Below are 19,527 nucleotides of genomic sequence, written 5' to 3'. Positions count from 1 at the left end.
GGGTTGAAGATTTTTGTAGAGGATGTCTCCCCATGGTCGCTTGATGGCATTCTTTTCAGCATATTCCTTGGTCACAAATCTGTACTTGAACCACTGTTCTGCCCAATAGCGTCGAATCCATTGGATTCGTGTCTTGCGCTGATTGTAATCCTCTTCAGGATCTGTCTTGTACAGCTCTGAGAGGTCATCAGGCAGATCTCTTAATGTTTCTCCTCGACACTTTCTGCCACCCTTCCTTGATGATTTCTCTGAAGCCATGAACTTTAAACTGAAAGGCTTCAATACGTTCAAAGGCTTCAAAGGATTTCGCTTGTTGGACAAACAGGAACTGGGTTCGGGAGAATTTATGTGATGCTGTAAGAATTTTGCAAATGAATGCAGACTATGAGAACCAAGGGATTCTCCCACGGACATGTACCTATGACATCATTAAGGTGCGAGGGAAGGGGAAGAGGTCATATGCATTCTCAGAAGATTTTGAAGATAAATCAGTTTAGAAGACATTGACCTCATCGTGTGAAGATATCCACTCATAGATAAGGAGTTGGTTCCAGATTTGTATGAATCCACGGATCAGTACAAGTGAGGAATCTAACTACTTTGTGAAGCATAAGTGAATATACTAGGCATGTTATGAGATGTAGTATGAAAGAGATCCAACTTGTGTGAATAGGAACTGCTTGTGGTAGAAAATGATAAAGCTACAAGATCAAAGGGGCCGTAAAAAGGAAGTTTTATTTACCACACGAAGAACTGCTAGATGGAGTGGAAGAGGAGGCCGAGTAGTTCGATCGTCCATGCCCTAACTTGGCGATGGAGGACACCTACGGCGATGGCGGAGAAGACGATGTCCGCGGTCGGCGTGACGACGGCGTCGGAGAGGTTGCGGAAGTGAAGCGCTTCGTCGCCGGTGTCGTTGAGGGCTAGCGGTGGCGCTAGGGTTCGTGCGAGAGTGGAAGAAGAGATAATGACTGCCGTGAGGTGTGTATTTATAGGTACAGGGGCGCCACTGCGTTATTACATAGGTGCCCCTAGCGATTCGCATCTGAGGAACACGTGGCCATCATGCACCATATCGGGGGTTGTTCCACGTCCCATGCACGCCTGGATTGTCGGGTGGTCGTTCCCACTTCTCCAGGTTTCAGGTGGAGGAATGAGCATTGAAAACGGACTTAATGGTTGTCTCGGTATCTTCTGCTGACAAGAACGCAGAGAAGACAGTCGACAGTTTCAATAGAATGCATATGATTTGGAGAGATAGAGTTTGAGATAGAAAGCATAGAGAGGTTAGGGTCCGATCACATTCACTTAGTTCAAAAGATTCAACAAGAAGACATAGCTATAAGTGAATGTTGTAGAGGACAGAACACTAGTATATATATATATATATATATATATATATATATATATATATATATATATAATCAACATAGTTAAGATAATCATGAAGATATGTTGAGATTGAAGCCAAACCAAATGTGAAGACATAGCAAATGTAACGCCATGAGTGAAACACTTCAAACAGAACATTTGGTGGTGGTGTTACCCATCGTATAGGAAGTATTAGACCCAGACACGGCGCACAATTATCGTGGCGCTCCGAAGTCAAATTCCACATTAATGTATTCACACTTAGAATGTATGTCTTCATTAATTGAAGATATACTTTACTTCATGTGTTGCACATCTAAGTCATCAATATGCATAAGTGTTAGGATGTGTGCCTGATCACAGGACATTTGAGGATTCTAGGATATTTAGCTCACACCGTAACTTGCAAAATCTCCTCTCATCCAAGGGCTTGGTGAAGATATCTGCCAATTGCTCTTCAGTGTTGACGTATATGATATCAATATCTTCCTTCACAACATGATCTCTGAGAAAGTGATGACGAATTTCAATGTGCTTTGTCTTAGAGTGCTGAACTGGGTTGTTGGCAGTCTTGATGGCGCTTTCGTTGTCGTAGTAGAGCGGCACTTGCTTCAGATGAATGCCATAGTCCTTGAGTGTTTGCTTCATCCACAGAAGCTGAGTGCAGCAAGATCCAACAGCAATGTATTCAGATGCAGCAGTGGAGAGAGATACACAGTGCTGCTTCTTTGAAGACCAACATACAAGTGATCATCCCAGAAAGTGACATGTGCCTGATGTAGACATGCGATCCACTTTGTCACCAACATAATTAGCATCCGAGAATCCAACCAGATCAAACTCTGAGCCCTTTGGATACCATAATCCTAGAGTTGGGGTGTGAGCCAAATATCATAGAATTCGCTTCACAGCTAAGTGATGCGACTCCTTTGGTGTCGCTTGGAATCGAGTACACATGCAAACACTAAGCATAATATCTAGCCTAGATGCACATAGATGAAGCAAAGAACCAATCATGGAGTGGTATACCTTTTGGTCGAACTCTTTACCATTGTCGTCAGGACCCAGATGATGCTTGGCTGGCATTGGCGTCGTGAAGCCTTTGCAGTCTTGCATACCGAACTTCTTCAGGCAATCTTTGAGATACTTCTCTTGAGATATGAAGATGCCGTTGCGTTGTTGTCGTATTTGAAGACCGAGGAAGAACTTCAGCTCTCCCATCATGGACATCTGATATTGCTCTTGCATCATATATCCAAACTCTTCACTGTACTTCTGATTGGTGCAGCCGAAGATAATGTCATCCACATATATTTGGCACACCAATAGTTCACCATCATATGTCTTCGTGAAGAGAATGGGGTCTAGGGAACCGGGTATGAAGCCTTTGCTCTTCAGGAAGTATTTGAGTGTGTCATACCAGGCCCGAGGGGCTTGTTTGAGGCCATACAGTGCCTTATTGAGCTTGTATACCATGTCAAGATTTTTTGGATCTTCAAAGCCAGGCGGTTGTGCAACATACACTTCTTCTTCAATCTTGCCATTGAGAAAGGCGCTCTTCACATCCATTTGATATAGAAGTATGTTGTGATGATTTGCATAGGCCAGTAGTATGCGTATGGCTTCAAGTCTAGCCACAGGAGCAAATGTTTCATCGAAGTCAATGCCTTCCACTTGAGTATATCCTTGAGCAACGAGACGAGCTTTGTTTCTGACAACTTGACCATGCTCATCTTGCTTGTTGCGGTATATCCATTTGGTGCCTATTATGTTGTGCTTCCGAGGATCAGGACGCTTAACCAGTTCCCATACATTATTCAGCTCAAACTATTGAAGCTCAACGAGTGAGTGGACCGGGTGCATTGATGATATCAATTATTCTCTCAATCTGCACTTCATTGGCAACACGAGGATGTACTGGGCGAAGGTTTTGCTCTTGCTGATCATTGTCATTGTTAGTGGGATTGTCTTCAGGCTGAGCATTGTCTTCAGGTTGATCAGGTGCGGACATGATAAGTTCCTCTTCAGGTTGAGCTTCAGAGGGTATGATTTCTCCGGTTCCCATAAGCTTGATTGATTCGCTGGATGGAACTTCATCTAGCACATTTGGGAGGTGCTCTCATTGTGAACCGTTAGTCTCATCAAACCGCACATCCACTGTTTCAACCACTTTATAATGAAAGAGATTGAAGACTCTGTAGGAGTGCGAATCCTTTCCATATCCAAGCATAAAACCCTCATGTGCTTTTGGTGCAAATTTTGAAGTGTGATGTGGATCCTTGATCCAGCACCTGGCGCTAAATACTCTGAAGTAACTGACATTTGGCTTCTTGCCAGTAAGGAGCTCATAAGATGTCTTGTTCAGAAGCTTGTGAAGATAAACACGATTGATTGTATGGCATGCAGTATCAATGGCTTCAGGCCAGAATTTTCTTGGAGTCTTGTATTCATCAAGCATCGTTCGGACCATCTCAATGAGTGTTCTGTTCTTGCGTTCGACGATGCCATTCTGCTATGGCGTGTACGGGGCTGAGAATTCATGTGTGATGCCCAAGGTATCAAGATATGTATCAAGGCCAGTGTTCGTGAATTCAGTGCCATTGTCACTTCTGATGTGCTTTATCTTGGTGCCATAGTTGTTCATTGCTCGATTGGCGAAGCGTCTGAAGACATCCTACACTTCAGTCTTGTAGAGGATTATGTGCACCCAAGTATATCTAGAATAATCATCAACAACGACAAAGCCATAGAGACAAGCAGTAGTAGTAAGAGTTGAGTAATGAGTGGGACCGGAAAGATCCATGTGAAGCAGTTCGAAGGGTCGAGTGGTTGTCATGATTGTCTTCGAGGGATGTTTGGCCCTCATCATCTTTCCTGATTCACAGGCACCGCATAAGTGATCTTTCTTGAACTTGATGCCCTCGATGCCTATGACATGCTTCTTCTTTGCAAGGGTGTGGAGGTTCCTCATGCCAACATGCCCTAGCCTCCGATGCCAGAGCCAGCATTCTGAAGCTTTTGCTAGAAGACATATGGCAAGCTGTGGTCCTGCCGAGAAATCTACTACATACAAATCATCTTTCCGATACCCTTCAAGCACTAGAGACTTGTCAGATTCCATTAGTAAAAGGCAGCGATATTTTCCAAATATTACGATCATGTTCAAATCGCAAAGCATTGAGATAGACATTAAGTTGAAGCCAAGGGATTCAACAAGCATGACTTTATCCATGTGTTGATCCTTTGAGATTGCAACTCTACCTAGACCCAGTACCTTACTTTTACCAGTGTCAGCAAATGTGATGTGACTCTTGTCGGATGGACGTAAGGTTGAGTCCATAAGAAGGCTTCTTTTGCCAGTCATGTGATTGGTACACCCACTATCAATAATCCATTCTGAAGACGCTGGTGTCGTACCCTACAGTGCAGTTAGGGGGATAGGCTTCACGAAGAGAATTGTGAAGCAAAAACATTTGACGAACCAGTGGGTTATGAAAGCTTAGATCCAGATTAGGACTGATAGGGAGAGTAGAAAGCAATTCAGGAACGAAGTACATAATAAGACGATTTGGGCATTTGATCTTGCGCCCTACAAGATGTTTAAGGTCCCCAGCAATAGCGTCAGACGATTTTGGTTTTCTGCTGGAGACCTCTCCCTGCAAAAGTGAGTTAAGCTTTCTTAGCCACCCACATCTTCAAGGGTGGCTTAGAAGCAATAAATCTAAGTGCAACGTCTGAGAACTTTGGCTTTGGAGCCCTAGCAAAAAGTCTTGCAGGCGGACAATAGTACTCATAAGAATAAGCAGAATAGTTCTGGTCTTATGAACATGGCGGTTTGATGAACCGCGCTCATATTCATAGGCCTGAGTATGGTTCCCCTACAAAACATTTGCGTTAGTGCGACTCAGATGAGTCCTCTGTATGTATGAAGCCTTTGGACCGTATGAAGCCTGTGGTCTGAGGTTTGTCTTCTTCACGCGTGGTGTCATGATGACATTCATAGGAAGATTCTCCAGACACTTTTTCGGAACCCAGATCTTCTTCATAGGCGGTCCGTTCCTGCAGTTAGTACCAATGTACCTGGCAAACACTTCACCATTCTGATTCTTAAACAGTTTATAGTTTGCATCAAAGGATTCATCAATGACAATGGGGTTTGCACAAGTAAAGCCAGATAGAGTGGATGGATCTGCTGAAGATTCCATTGCAGCAACCCATGTGGTTTTGGGGTACTTCTCAGGTTTCCAGTAAGAGCCATCAGCATTCATTTTCCTTACGAACCCAACACCCTCTTTCCTCGGGTTTCGGTTCAAGATCTGCTTTTTGAGGACATCACATAGTGTCTGATGCCCTTTAAGACTTTTGTACATCCCTGTTTCAAGCAATGTCTTCAACCTAGCATTCTCATCAGCAATAGTAGTGGAATCCTCAACAGAGGGGTTAGTTCCCACATCAACAGTTGAAGATATTGCAACAGTAGCAGCAGTAGAACATTCAGCAATAGTAGTAGCATTATCACGCTCAATGCATTTAAGACATGGTGGTTCAAATCCTTCCTGAGCGGAACTGATCTGTTCAGCGCGAAGTGACTCGTTTTCCTTTTGAAGATCTTCATGAGCCGCTCTCAATTTCTCAAGATCTTGCTTCCTTTCAAGATAATCATAGGAAAGCTTTTCATGAGTTGTTGAGAGTGTTTCATGATGACTTTCAAGTTCCTCATACTTAACATGAAGATTTTTTATGTCTTCAATTAAGGACTCAGATCGAGTCATTACAGCGCCTAATATATCATCGCTTTTGTCTAACAGTTTTTGAATATGTTCCATAGCTTTCTGTTGTTCAGTCGCAATTTTAGCAAGTGTTTTGTAGCTGGGTTTTGAACCACAATCAGAGTCATCTTCACTAGATGTTTGATAGTGAGTAGTGCGTGTGTTTACCTTGGCACCGCGTGCCATGAAGCAGTAGGTAGGAGCGGAGTAGTCCTTGTCATTTGCATCAGTGTCGGTGATGAAGTCATTGTCTACAGTGTTGAAGATGGACTTGGCAACGTATGCTATAGCCAGACTTGCAACGCCAGAATCAGACTCTTCCTCAGACTCCACCTCCGCCTCCTCAGAAGCGGACTCCTCCTCTGAATCCATTTCCTTGCCAACAAACGCATGTGCCTTGCCAGATGAGCTCTTCTTGTGTGATGAAGACTTTGAGGAAGACTTGGAAGAAGACTTTGAGTATTTCTTCTTCTTCTTCTTGTCGTCAGAGTCATATTCCTTGCTCTTCTTCTTCTTTTTGTTCTCATTGTCCCACTGCGGACACTCAGAGATGAAGTGGCCAGGTTTCTTGCACTTGTGACATGTTTTCTTCTTGTAGTCATGAGCAGAAGCTTCATCATTCCTTGAGCTTGATCGTGAGGACTTTCTAAAACCTTTCTTCTTGGTGAATTTTTGGAACTTCTTCACAAGCATAGCAAGTTCCCTTCCAATGTCTTCAAGATCATCAGAACTGCTGTCAAATTCTTCTTCAGATGAGGAGACAGCTTTTGCCTTCAAGGCACGAGTTCGCCCATAGTTTGGACCGTAGATATATCTTTTCTCAGAAAGCTGAAACTCATGTGTGTTGAGCCTCTCAAGTATGTCAGACGGATCAAGTGTCTTGAAATCAGGTTGTTTTTGAATCATCAGGGCTAGGGTGTCAAACGAACTGTCAAGAGATCTCAGTAGTGTCTTGACGACTTCATGCTTGGTGATCTCAGTAGCACCAAGGGCTTGAAGCTCATTCGTGATGTCAGTGAGTCGATCAAATGTGAGCTGGACATTCTCATTGTCATTTCTCTTGAAACGGATGAAGAGGTTGCGAAGGACACTGATTCTCTGATCTCTCTGGGTTGAGACGCCTTCGTTGACTTTGGAGAGCCAGTCCCAGACTAGCTTAGATGTTTCCAAAGCACTCATGCGGCCATATTGTCCTTTGGTCACATGACCACAGATGATATTCTTGGCAGTAGAGTCCAGTTGAATGAACTTCTTGACATCAGCAGCAGTGACACCTTCTCTAGCCTTGGGAACGCCGTTCTTAACGACATACCATAGGTCGACGTCAATGGCTTCAAGATGCATGCGCATCTTATTCTTCCAGTAGGGATATTCAGTTCCATCGAAGAAGGGGCACGCAGCGGAGACTTTGATTATCCCTGCAGTCGACATAGCTAAAACTCCATGTGGTTAAACCGAATCACACAGAACAAGGGAGTACCTTGCTCTGATACCAATTGAAAGTGCGTTATATCGACTAGAGGGGGGGTGAATAGGCGATTTTTATGAAAGTCTTCAAAACGTGGAAGTTTTGAAGACAAACGACAGAAATAAACCTATTACCATGCAGCGGAAGGTAGACTACACTAGGCAAACCATAGTCAAGTATTCAATGGAGTGAAAGCACAATGACTAATAGCAGCAATGTAGTAAGGATCAGGTAGGAAGATATTATGAAGCCAAACAGAACACGTAGTCACTCAGTGAAGATAAAAGATAGTGCAATCATACAATGACTTCACAAGGACCAATAGTAAGTAAAGGGAAGGAAAGGATGAAACCAGTGACACGTTGAAGACAATGATTTGTTGGACCAGTTCCAGTTGCTGTGACAACTGTACATCTGGTTAGGGCGGCTAGGTATTTAAACGTGAGGACACACAGTCCCGGACACCCAGTCCTAAACACGCAGCTCAGGACACCCAGTCCTCACCGTATTCCCCTTGAGCTAAGGTCACACAGACCTCACCCAATCACTCTGGTAAGTCTTCAAGGTAGACTCCCAAACCTTCACATACTTCGTTCACCGGCAATCCACAATGTCTCTTGGATGCTTAGAACGCGATGCCTAACCGGCTGGAGGATTCACAGTCCTCAAGTGTAATAAGTCTTCAGATCACACAGACAAGAAGACTTAAGTGATGCTAATTCTCTTTGGCTCTGGGTGGTTAGGGCTTTATCCTCGCAAGGAATTCTCTCTCAAAGGCTTCGAGGTGGGTTGCTCTCAAACGACAAAAGCCGTACACTAACTCTGAGTAGCCAACCGTTTATGGTTGTAGGGGGTGGGCTATTTATAGCCACTAGGCAACCCGACCTGATTTGTCCGAAATGACCCTGGGTCACTAAGGAACTGACACGTGTTCTAACGGTTAGATTTCAAACTCACACGGCAACTTTACTTGGGCTAAAAGCAAAGCTGACTTGTCCGACTCTGGACAAGATTCGCTCTCATAGTCTTCACTGGAAGACATAGGTTTTGGTTAAGCATCACTTCAGTCATTCTGACTGGTTCTCTTGGACCCCACTTAACAGTACGGTGGTTCCTATGACGCAACAAAGAAGAAAAAGAACTACGAAAGATCTAAGTCTTCGAGCTCCATAGGCTTCATGCGATGTCTTCTCTTGTCATAGTCTTCAATGTGAATATCTTCATATACCACCTTTGACATCAATGTCTTCATACATTTTTAGGGGTCATCTCTGGTAGGAAAACCGAATCAATGAGGGACTTCTACCTGTGTTATCCTGCAATTCTCACAAACAGATTAGTCCCTCAACTAGGTTTGTCGTCAATACTCCAAAACCAACTAGGGGTGGCACTAGATGCACTTACACTTGGCAAGGTATTAAAGTAATAAGTCGGTACCGTTTACCTGCAACACAGACATCTGTAATTTCTTTGATGTAAGCAAAATGATTCCAAAATAGATATAAGTTAAAAAGACGGTGTCCCTCATATAAACCTGACAGTTGTCTATCTATGAACATGCAAACATTACTAGTGCTACAAGTGATAATAGCAAACCATTTAAACAAACAGGGTATCAGAACGTAAATTACTCGTGAATTATGTTGCACCCTAGAAGTACATATGACTAGCTATCTACATGCTTAAGTAGCTATTTAAGTTCAGGCAAACAGGTAATTCTTAACAGTAAGTATGAAACACATAGATAAGCGCAGTCTATAATAGGATTAACAGGCTATTGCATTATGTAATATGTAGCAAACTAAATTAAGCCAAGCAACGTCATTGAACAATTTTGCAATAAGTGGCTAACTAAAATTCCGAGAAGCAGGTAACTGAACTTACGCTAGCTCTTTGTACATGCACAATTCAACTTCTTTTTCGCTTACAAGTTTCTACTAAAGGAGTCCATGGCATCAATTGCTTGGATACGCAGTCCCAATACTTCTTTCTTTCCACACTGCATTGGTAAGTCGAATGGTTAATCTGGTAAGATGGTCCGTCCTTGATATGTTATATGAGGACGTGTAGTCAGACTAGTTGTAGCCACACACATCACACTGGCTTTTACTGTATATTTCATGCAATTACATTTGGCATACCGAGATCTAAGCAATCTATAATAGGATGAAAGACTGGCATCCTTCACATTATTGGCAAACTCAGTTCATAGAAATAAGCAATTCAACCATTCTGTGGGTAAATCAAAAGCGCCACTGGAATATTTTTCACTACCCCAATCATACACGCAAAAGGGGCGACACCATCGTAGGGGATGCTATGGGTGGCCGCCTCGGGTGGCTAGAAAGTGTGCACCTAGTTTGAGTCATCTTGGTTGGCCCAGGCTAGTTATGTTCATCCCAACGCACGAGCAGGCAATGTAAAAATGAAGAAAAATGTTTCAATTTGGGTGGGCCAATAAGTTAAGTGCAAGGCAGGCCCTATAGCAGGCTGGCGGCCCAAACGAGCGCCTCCCATATCAATCGACAAAAGGAAAAATCCCAATTCTTTCCCTCCAGCCTACAGTTTGGTTCGCTCCTAACCTAGCCACCGCTGGACAGACCAACACAGCACTTCCTTGCGCCCTCATTAGAGGGCGGTCGTCGGGATTCAGGCGAATGGAAGGACAAGAAGATGAAGATCCAGCCCTGGGTGTAGCTTGCATGGGAGGCAGCGGCGGCAGCACGGGCATGGCATCGAGCTTGCGCAAACGGACAATCGCATCTTGCAAGAGCAGCATGCACAACAAGCAGGTACATCACATCCCTGATTATATCTAATTCAACTGTTCAATATCTGGCCAATAGATAAACCTGGCGATGTTGTGAAACTTCTTGTGTGTAGGGAATATATGAGAAAATGAAACCAATTTCTGCTTATTTTATAACTCCCCCAATAAACACTGAACTGACTGAATCTGATGTGTCTAATCAAGTTTCCGGCGCAAACGTACAAGCTCATGTTGTTCTTGAGCCTGAAGTGTCTAATGAACAGACTACTAATGGAGGATTTGATGCAAACATTTTACATGCTCCTAGTGATGAACATATAGTGTCTAATGAGGTATCTAGTGCAAGCATTTTGCAAGCTCCCATTGAAGGATTTAGTGTCTAATGATGATCTGCTATGTTGAGAGAGACATAGAGATTTGCAGGCACTGATGACAAGCCAATTATAGTAGATTTTCTGGGCTTCAGGAAACATTGAGGCCATCTACCAGAAAGTCCCCATATTATGACAATGTAGCATAAATACTTTTCTAATCTGTTGCTTGAAATTATTTGCATACTTGTGCAGGATAGATATATTGATATGCAGTTTGCGCACTGGTTATAGGTGCAATTACACTTTGATATTTTCAGCCAGACAACGAGTAATTCAAGCAGGTACAAACCATGTTAGTAGTCCTTGTACACCTTGTTGCATTTTGTGTTTTTTGGTGCTTGCATCGTTTAGTGTTATATAATCTAAACTATTTTCGATCATTAGCTGGTTTTCAAAGTGCATGTAGCTTCACATTTCTCAAGTTATGATGATTTCCGGAGTGCAAGTTCCTTCATATTTTTTAAGTTAAATGTTTGCACCTGGTAACTTGAATTTGTGGATCCGCCACTGCACACAAATCATACACGCATGCCAGTATGAATTAAATGAAATGTAGGGACTTACGCTAGCTCGTTGTACAGCCCCATTGCAGCTCTGCTTGCGCTTGGGATGTTCCATGTACAAGTCCATGTTACCACTTGCTTGGATGTGCACGACTTGTGCTCCTTGCATCCCCCTCTGCATTATTGACATGATGAATGGTTGATCAAATAAGAGGAATCGACCTTGCTGTTGTACCAGAGGACAGATGCTTACAAGGTTATACGAGTGTGTAGGATGCGTACCAGTTCCCGTAGCGCCGTCATGCTTCAAAAATGGTTTTGCTTGTTTCAGATGATATGTCCAGAAGAAAGAAGAGTTAAAGTCAGAGTTGCATAGGCGTGTAAGCTAAGAGAGGAGTGAAAGGATATCCAAACATCATCGGAACAGTGCACAAGGGAGTGATCTGTGGATACCTAGTTCAGGCCGGCATTACGGCATGCTCGCTGGCGTTGGCTGGTGTAACATCCCAAATTTTCAATTTGGAATGTTATACATAGGTCATCAATGCATATCATATTTTATTGCATTTTAGTTTTGCAATCCTCAAAATCCTAAGCAACTCAAGGACCGTCGGAGAGAGTTGGGGATTTCCCCGGTTTTCATATTTGGTTTTTATCAAATAATGAATCGAGGATTTGGATTTTAATTATTTTCCTTCTTAAAAATATTTCATATTAAAATATATGAGAGGAGATAATATGACTTCTCCAAAATAATTGAAATATTGGAGGAAAAATATTAAAATCATTTATTTGATTTTATTTGATTTTATTTGGATTTTATTTGCATTAGAAAAATAGCACGTTCTCAAAATTGCATTTTGGGGCCAAGAAAATGTTCATCTCGTTCTAAATATTTTATTTAGACGGTGAAAAATTGTTTTGGCATTTTTAGGTTTTTATTTTATTTTCTAGTGTTTTATTTCTGTCGGCGTAATTATTTTAAAAAAAAGTTTCCCGCGCCCGACTGGGCCTAAGGCCCAGCCGAGCCAGGCCGGCCCGAGGCGCCACCGCCCCCGCGCGCGTGCGCCGCCCCGCCGCCGCTTGGACTGGAGTCCGAGCCGGACTCCGCCTCCGCCGCGTCTTGCCCCCTCCCCCAAGTCGCCGCCCCGCCCCCTTTATAAGCCGCCACCCCGCCGCCCCACACCACCACCACCGTAGCCACCTCCGCCCCAAGCCGCAGCCGCCGCCGCCGAGCCCCGCCGCCGGAGCCCTCGCCGGAGGTACCGCGCCGGTTCCGAGCCGATGGTTTTTTTTAAAAACCGTTCGGTTTTTTTAGAAACCCTAGATCCGTTTTTTTTGGTTCACCGGTTTTTCTAGGTTCTTCTAGTTAGCGGACGTTTGTCCATACATTCGTTTTAATGAACGGTTTTGCCCGTTAGTTACAGCTAACGAACGCTCGTTCGTTAGTCTGTTCGTCAGTTTTCTTTTTGTCGGATTTATCCGCGATTTTCTCGATCGCGATTTCTGATCCGATCTTACTTTCTGTTTATCTTTTCGCTTGTTAGTCGGAATGAGGTGATTCAAGCGCCTAGAGATTCATTCGAAACCCTCTTTCTGTCTAATCAACTTGAACAAATTTTTGCTACTGTAAAATTTGACCTAGGTCCAGATTAGTAAACGGATCTTGTTTCTTTCGTCGTTTGAGTTTCGTTGCTCCGTTTGATTTGATTCTTTTTGCTAACCGGAGTTCTTAAGTTGAACTTTCCGGTCAACCTCTTTTTATTGAGTTTTGATTGAGCATCTTTGCTTGTTGCTTATGTATGTTATTGTTTGTCTGCAATAGAACACCCGGAGTGCGAAGCGTGCTACTATGAGTCCCTAGGTTTTGCGGATCGTCAGCAAGGCAAGTAACACATCGATCGTACTCTTTTCATACCCAGTTTTTATGCATTAGTTCCAATCCTCAAACATTGCATGATTAGGATGTCATTAACTTGTGGGTTGGGAAGTAGTTATTGAGGTAGAACCTATTACCATGTTACTATCAAACCCTTGGGAGTTACTTCTACACGTTGCTTATATTATTTTTCTTTGCTCGTAGAAGTGGTTCGGGTTTGAGTGAAATCCATGACAAATGTGAGATTGTTAATTAATGGTTCAACTTAAGGTGGCAACTTAAATAAACATCTCGGTGGATTGATGCACCTGGGGAACCTAGTGTTGTCTGTTTTTTTGGAAATCCCGGGGAACCCGTGTGATCTTCCAATGGACCGCCACCCAGGCTCAAAGGGAACTGAGATGATTCATGCTAGAAACTTCCGTGTGCAGCCAAAAGCTATTATGGGCTCTAGCATAGTTAAGTAAGTTACGTGAATCTCTTGAAGAGGTAGATCAGCAGGTAGTGGGTTTTGTAGGTTTGGTATGGTCTACCCAGAGTAGAGAGTTTATGTTTCTGAAAGACTGTGTCTCGGTCATCCGTTTCTCAAACACCTTGTAGTGCGAGAAATCCAACGGAGGTGATCGAGTCTTGTGGGGAAAAGTGCGCAAACCTCTGTAGAATGTACAATCTAATCATGCTTAGCCGTGTCCCCGGTTATGGACAATCTTGAGTATCTAGTACTTGGGTTATCACACGTATCTCATCACTTTTAATTAAATTTGTTGGGTTGTTAACCACTTTAATTGGGATTGAGTTGGGGTTACCTTCTCAATGTTTCAACCACCATGATAGTTAAATTAAAGCTATTCCTTTGTTGTAGGGAAAAATTGGCTTTTCGCAAAAACTATAACCCTAGAGCTTTCCACCAGCCAAATATGCATGTAGTATTAGCATTATTCTGTTCATGCTCTACTGTGTTATATTGCCAGCATATTCCATGTGCTGACCTGTTTTCGGGCTGCAACGTATTATGTTGCAGACTTTTCAAATGAGGAGTAAGGTTCGTTAGGTCGTTGTCGTGCAGCTCAGTTATGTCGTTGGAGTTGATGGGCTCACTTTATCTTCCAAGCCTTCAGCTGTTATCGCATAAGTTCTCTCTTGAGACATTCGATGTAATAAGTGTGTGATTGCTACTCTGTTATAAATCCTTCGAGTACTGTGTGTGTCAGCATTACCAATCCAGGGATGACACTGAAGCACAGAGACTTGACCGTTTGAGGTCGGGTCGCTACAAGATGGTATCAGAGCACACGCTAAGTGTAGGACACGACCACTAAGCTAAACCATAGGTCACACTTCTCTTCTCATTTCTGACTCCTCTTCAATTTCTACTCTTTAGGATGACGGAGATGAAGAACAAGTTTACCCAACTGGATGAAGACACACCTTTTGGACGCCACTTGAAGGAAGTCACTAGGTACTTGAACATTGGAATACCAAGCTTCACCGGGACATACAACGCTACCTTACCAGAAGAGGAGCACTGGATGAGTCAAGTACAAGTTCCAGGAAGGACGTTCTCGCCAACTTCTAAACCCATAGAATTTTCTTTCGAAGCACCCACCTGGAGTCTAGGAAAGAGCATGGCAGCCCACATTACCATGGGACACATTGGAGAAGTCTACAACATGGAACTTAAGGACACTATCTACCAAATATGTGGGCGCCGAGACGAGCAATGGGAAGTAATCAGCACCAAGAAGGATAGATCCATTGCAGCTTTCATCCAGGAGTTAAACCAGCACATTCGACGCCAGGAGAACCAGATGTGCACGGACATGATGGACTTGAAGAAGGCGAAGACTAGGATCATCGAGCTGGAGGAAGAACTCAAGTTTACACGCGATGGATATGAGGAAGAAACCAAGACACTACTAGAGAAGAATGATGACCTGGTTAAGAAGATCGGAGTATTCATGGGAGGTCCAGCACCGGGAGTAGAAGATGACGATTCCACTTGCCCGGACAACTACATCATCATCGACGACACAGATTCTGATCCAAGTGATGATGACTTCAAAGACGAAGCTGGAGCGGATGTCATGGAGTCCACCACCGATCAAAATTTCTACAGGACCACCATATATTAGTAGTATTTCCCCCATGTATTTAGTAGTAGTTGAGCACTTTTGCGATAGTTCCAGACCGCTTGTATGCCCTTGCTTGATTGATTGAGTGAAATGATTGTGTTTGTCTCATGTCCATATGGGTAGTGCTTTCTCATTAGATCCCTTTTCTATTATGATCTCTTCCATCTAAACCCATCAAATGCCTCCGAGACGTGACCTCGGTTTTGTTTTCCCACCGGAGCACACCCAGTTGATCCAGCAGCAGAATACTTTGATGCAATTGCTAGTTCAGAACCAGGGCAACAACAACAACAACAACAACCCGCCACCAGTGGACAACCTAGCCCGCTTTCTAAGGTTACAACTGCCAGTGTTTTCCAGTAGCACCGAGCCTATAGTTTCAGATGATTGGCTCCGTAGGATTGGAAGGGAGTTAACCACTATGGGATGCACTGATGCTGAGAAGGTGCGTTTTGACGCACATCAGTTGGATGGACCAGCAGCATCATGGTGGGAGAATCACACTGTCACCTACCCAATAGCCATGGTGACATGGGACCAGTTTCAGTAAGCTTTCTGCATAGCCCATGTTTCAACCGGAGCTATGTAGATGAAGAAGCGGGAGTTCTGCAACTTACGCCAGGGGAACTGTACTGTGGCTCAGTACGTGGATGAGTTTAGCAAGTTATCACGCTATGCCCCTGATGATGTGGCCACAGATGCCGCGAAGCAGGAGAAGTTTATGGAAGGGCTGAATGACGAGATGAGCATGTTGTTGATGGTAGAAACCTTCAATAGCTACCAGGAGTTGGTAGACAAGGCTCTTATGATTGAAGGGAAGCAGCAGCAGATTGAGAGCCATAAGAGGAAGTACGGACAAGGGAAGTATAACTCAGGGGCTCGGCAGAAGCCTCGCCTAACCCCGAACTCGGGAGGACTAGTTCATAACCATGGAGGTCACAACCACTATCGGTGTCAAAACCGACGGATCTCGGGTAGGGGGTCCCGAACTGTGCGTCTAGGATGGATGGTAACAGGAGGCAGGGGACACAATGTTTTACCCAGGTTCGGGCCCTCTTGATGGAGGTAAAACCCTATGTCCTGCTTGATTAATATTGATGATGTGGGTAGTACAAGAGTAGATCTACCACGAGATCAGAGAGGCTAAACCCTAGAAGCTAGCCTATGGTATGATTGTATGTTGTGGTTGTTGTCCTACGGACTAAAACCCTTCGGTTTATATAGACACCGGGGAGGGTTAGGGTTACACAAGGTCGGTTACAAAGGAGGAGATATCCATATCCGTATTGCCTAGCTTGCCTTCGACGCCAAGTAGAGTCCCATCCGGACACGAGATGAAGTCTTCAATCTTATATCTTCATAGTCTAACAGTCCGGCCAATGGAGATAGTCCGGCTGTCCGGAGACTCCCTAATCCAGGACTCCCTCAGTAGCCCCTGAACCAGGCTTCAATGACGATGAGTCTGGCGCACAGTATTGTCTTCAGCATTGCAAGGCGGGTTCCTCTCCAAATTCCATGTACCTGTTGAAATAGTGTCCAGCCTCTTGTGAATGTTGCACTCCTTGGCTTCCACGCCCAATAATGGCCACTATACACGTGTCGAGCAAATGTGAAGAGCTAGGGTGTTTTTTACTTTTACCCCCCTAGCCGTGCAAATGAGCTGCCTATTAAAAACACGAGGATTCAGATCCAAATCTCACCATCCTCCCTTGGCGAGCCTTCATCAGAGTGCATCCGACAGAGATCCATTCCATCATGGCCGGTCGACGCAGCTCCTCCTCTCTCTCCCCTAGCCCCAAGCCTGGAGATTGGGAGAGATGTTTCATCCCGCACAGCAAATTAGTGATGCTTCAGACCAAGGTATTTCTTCCCCCAGCGTACATGGTCCCGGTTCGAGCCAGGCTCGCCACCTATAATGGCGGAGAGCAAGCGGAGAGCCTTCCCAATCCCTCCAAGGGAGAGCGGGTATAGCTTGTCCCTCATTTGGTAAGAGGGCTCGGATTTCCAATTCACCCGTTTCTCCGGGGGCTCCTGGAGTTCTACGGCCTCTAGTTGCACAACCTTACGCCTGCCTCCATATTGCATATCGCGGGATTCGTAGCCCTTTGCGAGCTGTTTTTGGGCTGTGAGGCTCATTTCACGCTGTGGAAGAAGCTGTTCTGCCTTGTGCCCCGCTCTCAGAAGGGGTCAATATATCAAGTGGGCGTAGCCGAAGTGTGGTGTATTGCCGGGACCGGATATCTATCCGGAACCACAAAGAAGACGTCCGAAGACTGGCCTTCAGAATGGTTTTATATAGAAGACGTCCCCCTCCCGGATCCTATTCGAATCGACCTTCCCGAGTTCAACAGCGCTCCTTTGAAGAAGCGCCGGAGCTGGCGTCCATGGAGCTCCCTGGAAGAAGATGATAGGGACGTTCTTTACCTGATGAGACGGATAAGTTTGTTAGCTCGATCTGGATTGACCATGATCGAGGTCATGGCCACATGCATTATGCGGGGGATGCAGCCGCTTCAGTATAGAGGCCACCCCATGTGGGATTTCAACGGGGTGGATGACGCCACCCGCGACGGCAGTAAAGGGCCGGGATCGGTTGCTGATCTAATAATGATCTTATCCACTTTGTACAAGGGAGAAGAGGAGGAATTCCTCCGCGTCAACCCGCAGGGCGGATTTTCTATGTACAATCCTCCGAGATGGGTAAGCGGAGACTTTTTGTCGCCCACCCGTTTCATATTCCCATAGTTAAGTATTCAGTCTAGCGATGTCAACGCAGGAGCTGCGCCAGGCTGTAAGGGAGATAAACAACCCCCCTCCACAACCTGAGGACCTGGATCCAGACATATCTGTGGAGCTGATCGATGGGGTATTTTACCAATTGAGCAGTAACAACGCTTTGGTGGCCATTACGGCCGATTACCCTGGGCTACTTCCAGCCTCACAGGTAACTGAGACCAAAGTCCCAGTACTTTGAAAAGGGATCCGTCCTTGCGTGTTTTTGATTGCCGTATAACAACCGTTTTTTGCAGGGGAGGTCCTCGAGATGGAAGGCCGAGCCAGCGGCGACTAGCCAACAAGGGGCCGCGAGGCCAGGCAGGCTGAAAAGACCCGCAGTCCGTATTGAGACACCGGCGCAACGGTACAGCGCGCCGTCTTTATTCCAAGACATTATTCTCATAGGCATATTAACGCCCATGCCTTCTTTTTAGGAAAAAGAGCGCTCGCCGGACTATACCTGGAGAGGATACTAATCGCGCCTCCACCAGCCAGGCTCCAAGGCCGGATTCGGAGGCGGGAACGAATACGAGGCGTGCGTCGGGTGCTCCTCTGACAAAGGATGCGGATAAACTGTCCGCCACCAATTCCGAGGTGGAAAGTGCCATGAACCACAGGCGTCGCCGGACTGTTCTTCGTGACGCTTGTTTCTCCCAAGAGGCATTGGATGCCTTCAACTCGGGAGATGCGTACCTCCGTGCCGTTCAAAATGGTCTAGCCAGAGCCACGAAGCAGTATGTAAAAGACATACGGGTGAGAAAATATGGTGGTTATATATATCAGTAGCCCCTGAGACTTGAAACAGTTAGAATAACTGATTTAAGGATCATTTGTTATGCAGGTTCTTACAAAAAAGAATACCCAACTGTCCCAGGAGCTGGAAGACTGCAAAGCCCAACTTCAGGCTACACTGGCCGCAGCAGGGGAGCCCAAAGAGACCCCCTCTGGTAATATATCCTTGAAATGATGTATCATATAGAATACGGTGTATATGCAGATCTGACGATAAAATTGCAGATGACGCTGAAGTAAATCCGGATAAGCAGTAGCTCCTACGCCAGCTGAAGGCTGGTGAGAGCATGCTTACGAGGGTGAGGCAGGAGAAGAATGATCTCCTAGATGACAACACCAAGCTGGGCGTGGAACTAAAAGATGTTCGTGCCCAACTGTCGGACTCTGTTAAGGAGAATCGGCGGCTTCGACGCGCAATATTTAGTAAGTGCTTGAACGAACTTTGAAAAAGAGTTCGGCGAGGAAGTTGGCTGACAGAGTTATATCTGTAGGTATGCTAACAGGTCGTCCTGCCGAGGAAATGCCCGGTTCTACGGGTGACCTTCTTCCCGAGCTCTCACAATTGCACAAGCGAGTTCGGCAGGTGATGCAAGGCGTCGCCCAGGCCTTGTGGTCATCCGTCTCCATGCCCGAAGGCCTTGGAGAGCTTGCAGAGAAGCTGAAGGGAGCGCGGCGGCGCTTCCGATTATGGAAG

The sequence above is a fragment of the Triticum dicoccoides genome, chromosome 4A (assembly GCF_002162155.2).
Source record: "Triticum dicoccoides isolate Atlit2015 ecotype Zavitan chromosome 4A, WEW_v2.0, whole genome shotgun sequence".
Lineage (NCBI taxonomy): Eukaryota > Viridiplantae > Streptophyta > Magnoliopsida > Poales > Poaceae > Triticum > Triticum dicoccoides.
This window is presented reverse-complemented; position numbering follows the sequence as displayed.